The following is a 14,258-nucleotide window of genomic DNA, read 5'->3' as shown; positions in this document are numbered from 1 at the left end:
ATGGCTATTCCTATGGAATAGTCATTCTTTTGTTTGATAGGGGTCTATTCTTTGGAATAGTTATTCCCATTGGAATACCTATTCTTTTACAAAGATGAATACCTATTCCTCTAAAAAATGAGAGGAATAACTATTCATTGGGGTAAAGACCATATTTTTCAAAAAAAAAAAAACCATTTATTTTATATTTTATTTTTAAAACAAAACAAAAAATATAAAAATAAAAAAAAAGCCAAACCCTTCATTGGCTGGCCGGCCACCCAATGGGTGGTCGGCCAGCCAGTGAAGGGTTTGGCTTTTTTTTTTATTTTTTGTTTTCTTTTTTCTTTTTTAATAATTTGATTTTCTTTTTATTTTTTTAAAAAAATGTGGGGGGTTTTTTAGTAATTTTGATTGAATTCCAATTAAAAATATATGAGTTCTTACCAAACTAAAGAGTAGGAATAGCTATTTCATTCCGCCACCTTCTATTTCTAGGAATAACTATTCCTTATCCTAATGTAATAATCATTCCGTATACCAAATAATGTCTAAGGGATTAAATTTATCTCTTCCTATAAGCTTAAACTTTTGAGATAAGAAGTAATTTAACCAGTTTTATAAAGTCATTGTGCGTTAGTGCAGTAGTTTTGTTGTTGCAGTAGTTTTAGTTTTCTTGCTACTACTTGAGTTAAGACACAGGATCATTTGCCGTGTTACCAACCACGCTATATAACTCTTCATTGCATGTTCATGTTACAAATATCGGATAGCTTATGAAAATTGCTTTAATATGCCAAGTCGTTTTGAAGGCAGTGAACGATGATTAAAAAAGTTCTGCAGTCACACCTTTGCTTTGAGGTATAACAATGAATAATTTGTGTATACAGACTTTGGGAAGCCAGTGGCCTGGTCTGTTGCTGTTGCAGTTGGTGGGATATGAAAGGTGTTTGCATTAATTATGAGCATCCCAACAATTCTATAGAAATTAGAGTTCATTTGACTTTGCGATTTTAAAGGCTAAAAGTGCGTTTTTAAATAAAATCATTGAAATTGTCTCATCTGGAAGTGAGTTTTTTTTTTTTTTTTTTTTTTTTTTTTTTTTTTTTAAATGTGGTTTGAAAACAAAGAAAAATGTATGTTCACAAATCGCAAGCAAGGAAATGCATTTTTAAAAAGTTATGATTTTAAAGGCTAAATTATAATTTTAAATGTTAAATCGAAATTTTACTAAACAGACCCTAAAAGCACTAGCAGCAGACACCTAACTATTTTTCCTAATATAAAAAAAATTTGGGAAATCAAATTACTTTTTCTTTCCCTATACAAATACACTTCACAATAGTTTCTTTTCATCTTTCCCTATACCATTAAATTATTATTATTATTTTACTTTTTATTTTTTTATTCATTTATTTTTCTTTTTCATTGTATCTCACTCTCTCTTATTTATTTCTGTTACCGTCGCGTTGAGGCTCTTGGCCTCCTGAATGGCCGAGTTGTCGTTGTAATATCCGGGACATTGTTTAATAATTAAATTATAAAATTTAAGTAAATAATTTGTTAATTTAATTTAGTGTTATTAAAAAATGCAAGAGAATATTTTTAAAGTCCAAAGAAAATAAAATATAAAAGAAAGTAAAAAAGAAAAGAAAAGAAAAGAAAATGTTAAGAAAATTATCAGCCTAAGGCAAATGGGCCTATACTCGAAACAGGGCCCAGTTGATCTTGCTAGCCCAACTTGACCCGCTCAGTCACTAAGGTTTAACAGAATCCAATAACACTTTGAAGACTATATTTAGAACACATGGGATAAGATACATGATTCAAGTATCCTATGAAGAGTAAGTGTCCTACTCTCCCACTGTTCCACTCAACTTCTATCTCATCCCACTAAGGGTCCCACTCAACCATAACATGAAGGTGGAACAATGCGGTTGAAAACTATATGCCTATAAATAAGCTGCTACTCCAGGTACAAAATAGGCTCAATGATCTCTAGTACACTGTCTCTCTAAAAATCACAATCAATATTCTCTGACTTAAGTATCAGAGGGGGATCGTCGGCACTTCCCGACGCAGTGTTTATTATTTTGCAGATCATAAAGAACAAGGCGAATCTTCAGGCGAATTATCATCTAACACGTCACTATGCTGAAAACTGTATCAACAGAAAATAAAATGAAAAAGAAAATAGAAAAAGAAAAAGAAAAATAGAAATAAAATGAGAAAAAGAAAAGAATAAAATAAAACAAATATATTAAGGAGAAGAGACGTGCGTCTCAATTCTCAAAACAAGGGCCAAATGGCCCTTAAAATGCAGAGGCCTAATGGCCATTTAATTGCAAATGCCGAATGGCCATTTAAAGGCACAGGCCTGATTGTGCGCCTCAATTCTCAAAACAAGGGCCAAATGGCCATTTAATTGCAAAGGCCGAATGGCCATTTAAAGGCACAGGCCTGACGGCCATTTAAACAAAAAAAAAAGAAAAAAAAAAAAGAAAAAAGAAAACACAGGCCGGATGGCCTTGAGTTCAAAACGCACGGACAGAACAAAAAAAAGGGGACACGCTCGGCATTTTTTTTATAAAAAAAACAAGACACAGACGGCTAATTTAAGTGACAGGGAGCCCATCTTCACAATAATTCCGGATTTACCTTGGTTTTTCACACTTTTCTTTTAGGGTTTTTTTTATAGAAAACTCTTGATCTACGAAATTCTAAGCCCCATACCTCAGATCTACGTGAGGCGTGAAGATCTATGTTTTGACATATCATTTTGGGGTAAATCCTTAAACTCATGTCTTTGAGATTTTTGGTTAAATCTTGTAAACTGTGAGTTTAATTTTTTTTATTTTTTAGGTTTTGGGCTATTTGGAGCTTGCAAAATTTTTTCAAACTTCAAGTAGTGTTTGGATGAGCTTTGGGTAAGTTTCTTCAAACCCTAATTTATGGATATTTAGTTTAATTGGTATTTTATGAGTTTAATCCTAAAATTTTCTTATAGGTTAATGTTATTTTGAATATGTTAGTGTTCTATGTTAATGGGTTAGTGTTTATTGTGATTAGATTAGTAAATGTAATTAATGGGTTAGTGTTTATTGTTATGTGTATTTGTTTGGATTGTGATTTTAATGTCTAACCTTAAGTGAATATTTTGGATTAGGGGAAAAAGACATTTTGCTCCCATGATTTATCCACGGCCTGGCAATATACCCCCCAATGTACCAAAATTGTTAGATGACCCTCCCGAACTTACCAATGTGTGACAAAATTTACCTTCTGTTCACTCACCTGTCAATTTGAACGGAAATTCGGTCATGTGCACGTTTACTGCATTTTTCTTCCAAAAATGACCCCACCCCTTCCGCCTTTATATTTGCACATGTATGGAAAAAAAAAAAAAGACACGTGTTGACAAATAACAGGGAGAGAAAACCCAAAGCTGAAACCAAAACTCAAAGCTTTATCTTCTCCGACAAGGAACGAGCCGACCTCGATGCCTTGGACGGCAAGAACTTCATCACCACCAAGAAACAACAAATGCTCCCGACGTGATCTCCTCCAGCTCCTCCAGCTCGTCAGCAGCAGCAGCCACGTGGTGGCCTCCAAGACCCTCTACGGTGGGACCCACGCCCTGCTAACGTGCCCGAGCTTAGCCGGAAGGCTTCGATAGTATTTTCTGATCAAGTTAATTTCAATCATATACATTCTTTCAACTTTCTGGAAACAAATACAAAAAAGAAAGGAAATACAAATCAAATCTCAATTCTGAATGTTTCCGACACATGCACTCCAATCTGAACTGCCGACATGGACTAAGGTGTAGAACAAGAAAGAAAACAATGTCCGTAAAAAAAGAAAACCCATATCGAACAGAGAGAGGGAGAGCGACCAGAAAAGCATTGCACACTCATACGTTGCTTGCCTACTCTACTCTAAACCAAACCTTCCCGTTTACATTATTTTTCTCATTTTCTTAAATGATACAACAGGTCCTCTGTTCGCACAGTGTAAAAAAGGTGAGAACAGAGGGTGCTCTACCTGAAATGGAGGCATTTTTTGGCACCATTTCTTGCTTTTCCAAGTGTCTGACGAGAAGATTCGTGTTCACTGATGCGTGAAACATGTTGGCGGCATCATCATGGCTAAGTTGAATAATTAAAAAAAAAAAAATCATGGCTGAGTTAAGAAGCAACAAACTTGTCTAGCACAATGGCAGCTAATTGGAGCAGTTTTGGGCTCTTCAAAAGTGGGAGCTACAAGAAATGTTCGTGGTGGGGAAAGTGCATGGTACGGCAAATGTAGCTCTTTCTTGCAATGATGTGGACATGTAAGGAGAGGTGGGAACTGTGGCAGTGAGCCAGTGGCACACGTGTAGAGGTTTTGTGGGTGGTGCATGGTAACGGGTGAGAATTAAGGTAAAGGTTTATTATGTATGGGCTTGCTTGTTGGTATTGGAATTTTCATTAATTATGGGAACAAGAATTGGGGCTTTGTCCAAGAACCGCTTGGCCAGAGCCAAGGCTTCATTGGTGTCGTTAGGCTAATCAGCGCCTCCCCAGCCAAGACTCGCACCAGAACTTTTTTTTTGGGAGACTTGTTTGAGGAGGCCTAGGGTCGGTAGCTTAAGGAGGAATTGCAGCTACTAGGGAAAGGAGCGCGCCAGTTGGGAAAGCCAGGGGTGAGCAGGAGGCCTTATTGGACGATGGGGCGAAGGTCCGGCGAGAAGGAGAAGTCGAAGGTGGCTTCGATGGTATTTTTCGACCAAAACTAGCTGGTAAACGCTGGAAGGCTTCGATGGTATTTTCCGATCAAACCCATGCTTTCAATTAAAGCTAGATCCCGAGATTCACAATCACATTAGAATAACCATTCAAATAAGAGAGATAAGGCCCATCGACAAGTTGCTCGCCATTATTGCCGGAGACTAACAAAAATTTCCAATGATGGGATGAGATGACCAGAGCTCCTGTTGTGAGGTTCATTGGTTCAGTTCTTCTTGGAGGATCCTCTCAATTTTGAAACGCTGTGTTTAATAGGTGGGTAATTTGGGAATGTTTTTCAATTAAAAGGTCATGTGCTTTTGGGTAATTTGGGAATGTTTTTCAATTAAAAGGTCATGTGCAAAGCACATGACCGAATTTACGTTCAAATTGACGGGTGAGTGGACATAAGGTAAATTTTGCCACACATTGGCAAGTTCGGGAGGGTCATCTAACAATTTTGGTACATTAGGAGGTATTTTGCCAGGCCGTGGATAGATCACGGGGGCAAAGTGTCTTTTTCCCTTGGATTAGTGTTATTTGGGTTTAGTTAGTGTTTAAGGTTTATGGGTATGTGTTTGGAACCTTAGAAAATTCTATGGGTTTTCCATGGGTTAGCTCTTTGGTAATTTAAGAGCTAAAATATTAGTCTAGTGTTAGAGAAATATTAAATAATGTGCAATGTGTTCTTTTTATAGTGACACATTGTGAAAAATTGTCTAGGAAGCTTAGTTGAACTTGTTATTCGCTCAGCCAAGATGAAAAATATTCTACTCATTGAGCAAAATATTATTTTTATGTAGTTTATTGAAATGCAAATAATATGTGTTTTTCTTATAGAACCGATGTTATATTAAAAATATATGTTCTTGATGATTTAAGTAGTTTCGAACATGTTGAAAATTATGCCAATAATATTATTGTGAATTGATTAAGAATGTGAAGTGTGATATGAATTGAGATTTAAATGTTTGACTGCCTGCTGTGGTTTGGGAAATTACGCAAATATTGATTGATGAATTGATGTGTTGAATTGTTTCTTGTTTTATATTGAAAGCATGTGTCTAAGGCATGAGTATGAAAGTAGTAATATACTAATTGAGTATAAGCATGGAACATGAAACAAGAACAACATGGACATACAATAATTAAGTGGGGGTTTGGGTTCACATCCCACGGTACCTGAAAACAAGGAGTAAATGAACTAATTAAGTGAGGGTTTATGTCCCACGGTACTTGGCAACAGGGAGTAAATGCACTAATTAAGTAGGCGCTCACGTCCCAAGGTACCTGGCAACAGGGAGTAAATGAATGGATTTAGTACCATACCATGCAGCTGTTCTGAAGTGGATTATTAAATGACCGGGTATTAAGTCTACAGGCCCAACATCTTTCATTCTCCCCAAAGCTAACAAAAAGCCGTACAACTACCCCATATATATATATATATATATATATATATATATATATGGACCTAGGACCTTCGACCCTCCTAGTGCATTGAATATGAAGTGCAACAGAAGGTCTGAACATAAATTAAGTTATATGCACCATTCATTGTCCTAATACTTGTGAGAATGATATTGGGCTGAGTTCTTCCGACATACATCATGTACTAAGGTTGTGGTCCCTTGGCCTGTTTGGGCCAATGTATCTACAAGTTGTTCCAATTTCCAAAGAAGCCTTCTAAATGCCATATGTCTCTTACAAGGAAGAAGTTAACTTTTCTATTTTTTAACAAACTTTACAGAAATGTAAAGTAGGTGAAAGACATAAAGAACAAACAGAGACGTGCGGAAGAAGAAATCGGAGAAGATGAAATTGATCTTCTATTGAATTGAGTTAACTAAATTACATGAAAGCAAAAATGCTTATATACAATCAACAAGCACGTGTATAATAATCTAACTAACCGACTGTCTTGCTAATCAAGTAAACGTGCTGTAAAGCAAAACTATTGACTAAGCATAAACAGAAAAATACAGCTATCCACTATGATGTGCTATGCAAGAGCTCCAATACTCCCCCTCAAGACGGATGGTGGATATTCAGTATAGACATCTTGGATAAAAGGTGATGGAAGAGAACACTACTAAGAGCCTTGGTGAAGATATCTGCAAGTTGGTGTTGAGAAGGAACATGTAAAGTTTTAATAAGACGAAGTTGAATTTTTTCTCTAATAAAATAGCAGTCAACATCAATGTGTTTAGTTCTCTCATGGAAAACCTGATTGGCTACAATATGTAATGCAGCTTGACTATCACAAAACAGAGTTGCAGCTTGAGAATGGTCAATTCGGAGATCATGAATCAAGGTAAAAAGCCAAAGAAGCTCACAGCCAGTGGATGCCATCGACCTATATTTAGATTCTACAGAGGATCTAGAAAGGGTGAGCTATTTCTTAGACTTCCATGAAATTAAGGAAGACCCAAGAAAAACACAAAATCCAGTAATAGATTTGCGAGTATTTGAGCACCCTGCCCAATCAACATCACAAAACGCCTTGAGTTTAAAATCAAAAGCTACAAGGAAGACCTTGGCCAGGAACAGTTTTGAGATATCTCAAGACACGATTGGCTGCATCAAGGTGTGGCTGCTGAGGAGAGTCCATAAATTGGCTTAGAGTCTGAATCGAATAAGCCAAGTTAAGTTTTGTAATAGTCAAATAAAGAAGATGAGTCTTCTGTAGGATGTAGCATCAGATAATAAAGGACCAACCTGACGGGAAAGCTTCAAATTCTGTTCCATTGGAAAAGAAACCGGCTTGGAGGCCAAAAAACCAGTATCCTGCAAAATCTCCAAGCAATATTTTCATTGAGAAATAGAAATGCGCTCAGTGGAATGGGCAATCTTAAGGTCTAAAAAAAAACTTTAAATCCCCAAGGTCCTTGAGACGAAATTTGTCATTGAAAGTTCCAATGAGAGATTTCAGAGCAACCAAATCATTGCAAGCAATAGCAATGTCATCAACATATATTAATAATGCAATAAAGGAAGTCCCATGAGTCCGGGTGAACAAAGAATAATCAACCTTGGACTGAATGAAGCCAAGATCAACCAGATATGTAGAAAACTTAGAGAACCACTGTCTAGAGGCCTACTTCAAGCCGTATAAAGATTTGGTTAATCTGCACACTTTGGACTCCCCTTTAGTCCTAAACCTGGGAGGCAACTCCATATATACCTCTTCATCTAAAGCCCCATGTAAAAAAGCATTGTTCACATCTAATTGGTGTAAAAACCAATGTTTAGCTACTGCAATTGCTAAGAGAGTGTGAACAGTGGTCATTTTAGCAACTAGGGAAAAAGTCTCATGATAATTGAGTCCTTCACTTTGAGTATACCCTTTGGCAACCAAACGGGCTTTATACCTTTCAATACTTCCATCAACTTTGTATTTCATTTTGTACACCCATTTACAACCAATGGGATGCTTACCAGGTGGCAAGTCAGTGACTATCCAAGTATGATTCTCTTTAAGTGCTGCGATTTCAGTAGCCATGACATTGCGCCAATGATCATGTTTAACTGCTTGGTGATAATACTGAGGTTCAACATCAGAGGATATGGAAAGACAAAAGTGTTTAAAGGAAGAAGAGAGGTTACTATAAGATACAAATGAAGAAAGAGGAAAGGAAATACCTGAATTGCTAGAAGAAGAAACCTTATAAACAAATCCGGGTGAAGTAGAAGCCAACTGGCAGTGATATTGCTGCAAGTAATCCGGTGGACGACGGACTCTTGTGGATTTTCGAGGAACAGGGTAAGGAGAAGCAGAATCAGAAGAATTAGGATTATCAGAAATGGGTGGAGAATGAGAAGAAGAAGAATTATCAGTGGAAACAACAACAGAATGGGGAGAGACAAAATCAGAAGGAGATGGACAGTCAATTGTGGGAAATTCAAAAGAATCAGTGGGAGAGACAAGAGGATGAACAAAAGTGTTTTCATTTGATGAAGTAGAATGAGATGGAGGAGGAAAATGGAAACAACCATCAGAATTTTGGTGAACAAGATTAGAAGCAAAAGGGAATATATGTTCATGAAAAATAACATGCCTAGAGACGAAAACACACTTGGTGTGAAGGTTGTACAACTTGTAACCTTTAATGGCATAAGGATAGCCAATAAAGACACAAGATACAGCCCGAGGATCAAATTTGGTTCTAGCGCGAGTCAAGAAAGAAGCATAAGCTAAGCATCCAAAGACTTTTAAATGTGAATAGAGAGGAGGTGTGGAAAAGAGAAATTCATGAGATGACTTATTTGACAAATTGGGAGTAGGGATTCGATTGATAAGATGAGTTGCAGTAAGAACACAATCACCCCAAAATTCTAAGGGCAAATGAGCTTGAAAACGCAAGGACAAAGCCACATTTATGGGATGTTGATGTTTCCTCTCAACAACAGAATTTTTTTGAAGGGTTTCAACACAACTCAATTGATGGATAGTGCCTTGTGTAGCAAAGAATTCATGCATTTGAAATTCAGAACCATTGTCAAATCTTAAGCATTTTATCTTATGCTGAAATTGAGTAGAAATCATATGGAAGAATTGTTGAGGAATTGAACGAGTTTGAGATTTATGTTTCATCAAATGAACCCAATTGAATTTTGTGTAATCATCAACAATAGTGAGAAAGAAAATGGAACCATTTATTGAACTAGTGGAGAAAGGTCCCCATATGTCAACATGTATCAAATCAAAGGGAGAACAGGTAATAGAAGTACTCTGTGCAAAAGGCAACCTATGTTGCTTTGCAAGAGGGAAAATGGTACAAACTTTAGTGGAATCACATGAAAATATAAGAAACAAGATCATGTAGCAAGTTTATTCTAGAAGATGAAGGATGTCCGAGTCTATAGTGCCATATATCGGCAGGAGATGAGGAAGCTTTGACTAAAGTGGAAAGAGCTTGAGAGCTGGAATCAGCAGAATCCAAACTTGAAACACTTGAATGCAGCATCAAGAAGTAGAGGCCATTTCGCTCCTTACCCACCCCAATCGTTTTCCAATGGCTCAAATTCTGTATAAAACAGCAATTGGATAGAAAAATGAGACAACAACAAAGATGTTTAATAAGTTTGCTAGCAGAGATCGAATTGAAGGTAAATGATGGCACACAAAGAACTCCAATAAGTATAAGAGTTTTTGAAAGCTTGATTGTTCCAATGTGAGTAACCGAAGCTACTGCTCCATTTGGAGGTTGAACTGTAGTGGAAATGGTAGCAGTAATAGTAGTAAAAAAAGAAATAGAACAAACCATATGGTCGGTTGCCCCTGTGTCAACAATCCATGGAGGCTTTTTGGAAGAATGGAAAAAAGAATGGTGAGAAAAATGAGATGAAAAAACAGAATACTGAAAATTAAGGGCAAATATACCGGATGAAAAACCTGTAGTATATGGATGGGATTGTGAAGCAGTATGTCCTGCTGAATTGGCTGCAAGCAATGGAGTAGCACTAGATTGATGTTGAATAAAATCCATTAGTTGTTGACACTGTTCAAGCGTAATAGGCAATTGTGGAGGGGAAGCAGTTGTGTAATCAGCTCCTTGCACATAACCAACTGAATTAGCTGAAGATTGATTCTTGGTGAACTTAAAACCAGGTGGAAAACCATGAACCCTATAGCATTTATCAACTGTATGACCAAAAATTTCACAATGTGAACAGATTGGTTTAACCTTTCTGTTAATCCATTTTCCAGGGTTGTGCATTGGAGCATTAGTCTTGGTCATGAGTGCAATAGTCTCATGAACCAAAGGAGTGACTGAAATCTCCTTTTGTATTTCCTCTGAAATTATCAAAGAGAAGACCTTGTTAATTGGGGAAAGAAGATCATTGAGAATGATTTGTCCTCAAATATGAGCAAATGAATCATCAAAACCCATTAAAAACTGAAACGCATGATCTCGGTTGTGTTTCTTATGAAAAACCCGCATTCCCCCACAAGTGCATGAAGGAATTGGATCGTAATTGTCTAATTCATCCCATAGACTCTTGATCTTAGTGAAATAGTCACCAACAGATAAGTTTTCTTGTGATGGGTTTGTAAGAAGTTTATGAAGTTGAAAAATTCGAAGACCACTACCTTGAGAGAATCGATCCTTTAGGTCTTGCCACATTCCAGCGCAGGTGGTGATGTAAATCACACTTGAAGCAATCTCTTTCGAAATCAAGTTCAGAATCCAGGCAATGATCATGTTGTTGCATCGAGTCCACGCATGAAACACTACCTCATCTACAGGAGATGGTTGAGGCAGAGAATCATCGATGAACGCCATCTTGTTCTTTGCTATGAGAGATGTAATGTCTAAGAAAATATTTAATGAGTTTATTAGGATTAAATAAAAATAAGTCTATTTAGTGTGATAAAATATATCTTATGGACTTGTAAATGGTAGCCATAAAAATAAAATATAATTAATATTTTTAAAGTACAAATAAAAGAACTGAAAAGAATACAGGTGAACAAAATGAAATGAGAAATACAAATATAGAAAATAGAAATGCTAAAAACGATAAATAAAATAATAAAATAAAATAGAAAAGAGAATTATAAAATGGAATAAGAGATTAAATAAAGAAAGAGTAGAAAAGCTAACCAAAAGACAAACAAAAAATTGACTAACGAAGTGAAAGAAATCAGGTGAGGAAAAGACAAAGAAATGTGTGTGTGTGTGTATATATATATATATATATATATATATATATATATATATATATATATATATATTAAATGAAAAAGAAGAATGAATAAAGAAGTCAAAGAGATTAAAGAAAGAAGAATGGCCTGTGGGCCATTGGAGAGCCAAGGCTATATGGCCATTTCAGAAAATGGAGAAGAGGACCTGATGGCCCTTCACGTAAGTGCCATATATATATATATATATTAGCCATTCACTCATAATGGCCAGGTGGCCATTTTAATTAAATGGCCGAATGGCCTTATCAAAGATGCAGTGCTTCTTCGTTTCTATTTTTGGAACAGCGGGGGGCTCCTTTTCAATTTTTTTCTCTTTTGGATTTTCATAGAAAAATTACAATTTATGAAGATCCAATGGTTCAATCTTAGATCTGACTTCGGTAATGTAATCTGTGAAGCTCGATCTACATTTTGACCGAACGTTTTAAGGTAAATTGCTAAACTCGCATTTTTTGAGATTTTTTATAAATCTTGTAGATATGAGTTTAACTTGGCATTTTCTCTAGATTTTATGTGGTTTGGAGTTGCTAGGAGCTTCCCGAGCATTTGGTCTTTGCTTGGCGAATTTTTGGTAAGTTTTTCATCTACGTTAGTTTTTGAGTATTTTGTTAAATGCTATATTATTGTGATTAACCCCTAACCAATGCTTATGGGTTAGCAATATTGGGTTTAATAAAGTGATTAGGAATTTTAGATAAATGTTTAGGAATTTTAGAGTTTGATGAGTAAATTAGTAATGTGGCTTTTTGAGCGATTCAAAAAGCTACCTAATGTGATTATTTGTTAGAATGCTAATTAGTGCAATGTATTGTATTTTTAGGGCCGCTTTATGATTGAGCTTAGAGTCGTTTGGATATTGGGAGTACAAGCGACCTGAGGTGGGTATTTCACTCACTGAGAAAATATATTTTTTTATGTATTGGATTGATAAAAATATATATATATTGTTTATGAAACCGAACCAACCATATGATGAAATGTATGTTTTGAGATGATTTGATTAGTTTCGATTATGTTCAAATTATATCAATGATGTTTAAGGATTGATGCATGAGTGAAAGGTGTTAATGGATTTAAAGTGTTTGAGTATGTTCTGCGGTTGAGATTTAAACTATACAAATTGTTTGAGAACATGTTATGTTGAAACTGTTTAGGTTTTATGAAAAAACTATGTTTTGAATGATTTCAAGTGTTAGATAAAATGTTGGATTTGTTTAGTTTTAAGAGGACGTGATTTAGCAACTGCATGATTTCAGCATAATACAGTAGTGAAATATATACTGGTCAAGCACAGAACATAGAACATGTAGTATAGAGCATACATACTAGCAGTATCAGTGTAACAGTATCAGCAGTATATCAGTATCAGCAGCATAACAGTGTCAGCAGTATATCAGTATCGGCATCATAACAGTATCAGCAGCATTAATAGCTCCAGTTCATGCATATCATATATAGCATTGTTTTATGAGTGACGTTTTTAGGCTATGAGTAGTTTTGCTAAACGTATTAGTATGCATAAAAGTTTTAATGAAAAATAGCTTATGCATATTTCTATTGGATGGTTGCACATGTTAAGATGTCATACATTGAACTTGAAAGTACATGGATACATGACTACCCAGGTGCGAATAATGTCATGTCTATGAGTAAGAAGGTTAATTGTTCTTGTTCTTCAGGATGATCCCCATAGTAAAATGGACTTGATGAGTTTTCGGTCAATGAAGAAGAAGAAGAAGAAGATGATGATACAGCACGCCATTTGATGAAACAGAATTGAAAAAAAAAATTGCAGAATGAAAAATTGAAGAACAGAATTGAAATGAATCAAAAGAACTTTCACTGATTTGTGAAAAGCTTTGATACCATGACAATTTACGAAAATGTAAAGTAGGTGAAAGACATGAAATTGATCTTCTATTGAATTGAGTTAACTGAACTACATGAAAGCAAAAAAGCTTATATACAATCAATAAGTACGTGTATAATAATCTAACTAACCGAGTGTCTTGTTAATCAAGTAAACGTGCTGTAAAGCAAAACTACTGACTAAGCATAAATAGAAAAATACAACTGTCTACTATGCATATGACATGTAACGTGACTAAATTTCTTCTTAATCTTGACAAAGGCATCTACACGACCACTCCTCTCCTTCGATGGATGTGGCTGTACGAGCACCTCATCCCTACACTCGAAAGGCTGATAAATTAAGCTAAAGTTTTTTTTTAAATGTTGAAAGTTTTTTTAAAAAGTGTTTTGTGTTTTTGATTTGTTTGTTAAGAGAAAAGTGTACTTTTATTTTTAAGAATAAAAAAAGATGTATTTATTTCTAAAAAAAACAAACATTATGAAACGGGCCCTTTCTTTTTTTGGTTGGTATGAGAATTATGAAACCGAGCTTTTGTAATACTCTTATTACTCTATAGGGCCTCAAAAGTAGGGTGGTCCATCTTAAGCTGGTCTACCTACCTAACCACCTACCTAACCCCCTACCTAACCCAATGTTTTAGTACTGGTTGGGCTGGCAAAACCTTGGTCTGGGATAGGCATCGAGGATATATTATTCAAAACCATTAATTACGTATCACAAACACAAAGAATCTAGAAAGAACAAGCTAAGATCTTTCTATTTTAAGTTAAACAGAGATGATCGAGCTATTTTATGGTATTTAATATTATATAAATACTGTCAAGTGATAAATATATTAGTATGCTAATTTTTTTTTTAAAAAAAAAAATTAAATAATGTGGTATATTTACACGGTTAGATGCAACATTAATATTAAATCTTTATAATATTG

General features: G+C 35.5%; 1 long non-coding RNA gene across 2 annotated transcripts; it reads left to right on the top strand.

The window, feature by feature from the left end:
* The first annotated feature begins 2,748 nt into the window (after window positions 1-2,748).
* LOC133862637 (uncharacterized) lies at window positions 2,749-13,388 on the top strand. 2 transcript variants are annotated; one of them, XR_009899263.1, is made up of 6 exons: window positions 2,749-2,763; window positions 2,842-2,906; window positions 11,784-11,883; window positions 11,961-12,025; window positions 12,275-12,332; window positions 13,134-13,388. It is a non-coding gene; the product is annotated as an uncharacterized LOC133862637 (long non-coding RNA). The 2 variants fall into 2 exon arrangements; XR_009899261.1 differs by lacking the exons at window positions 2,749-2,763; window positions 2,842-2,906 and having other exon boundaries at window positions 11,627-11,883.
* The last annotated feature ends 870 nt before the right edge of the window (window positions 13,389-14,258 follow it).

Source organism: Alnus glutinosa, chromosome 1 (assembly GCF_958979055.1).
Source record: "Alnus glutinosa chromosome 1, dhAlnGlut1.1, whole genome shotgun sequence".
NCBI classification, from domain to species: domain Eukaryota; kingdom Viridiplantae; phylum Streptophyta; class Magnoliopsida; order Fagales; family Betulaceae; genus Alnus; species Alnus glutinosa.
Note: the sequence above shows the minus strand (reverse complement) of the source record. Positions and strands in the feature narration are given on the sequence as shown.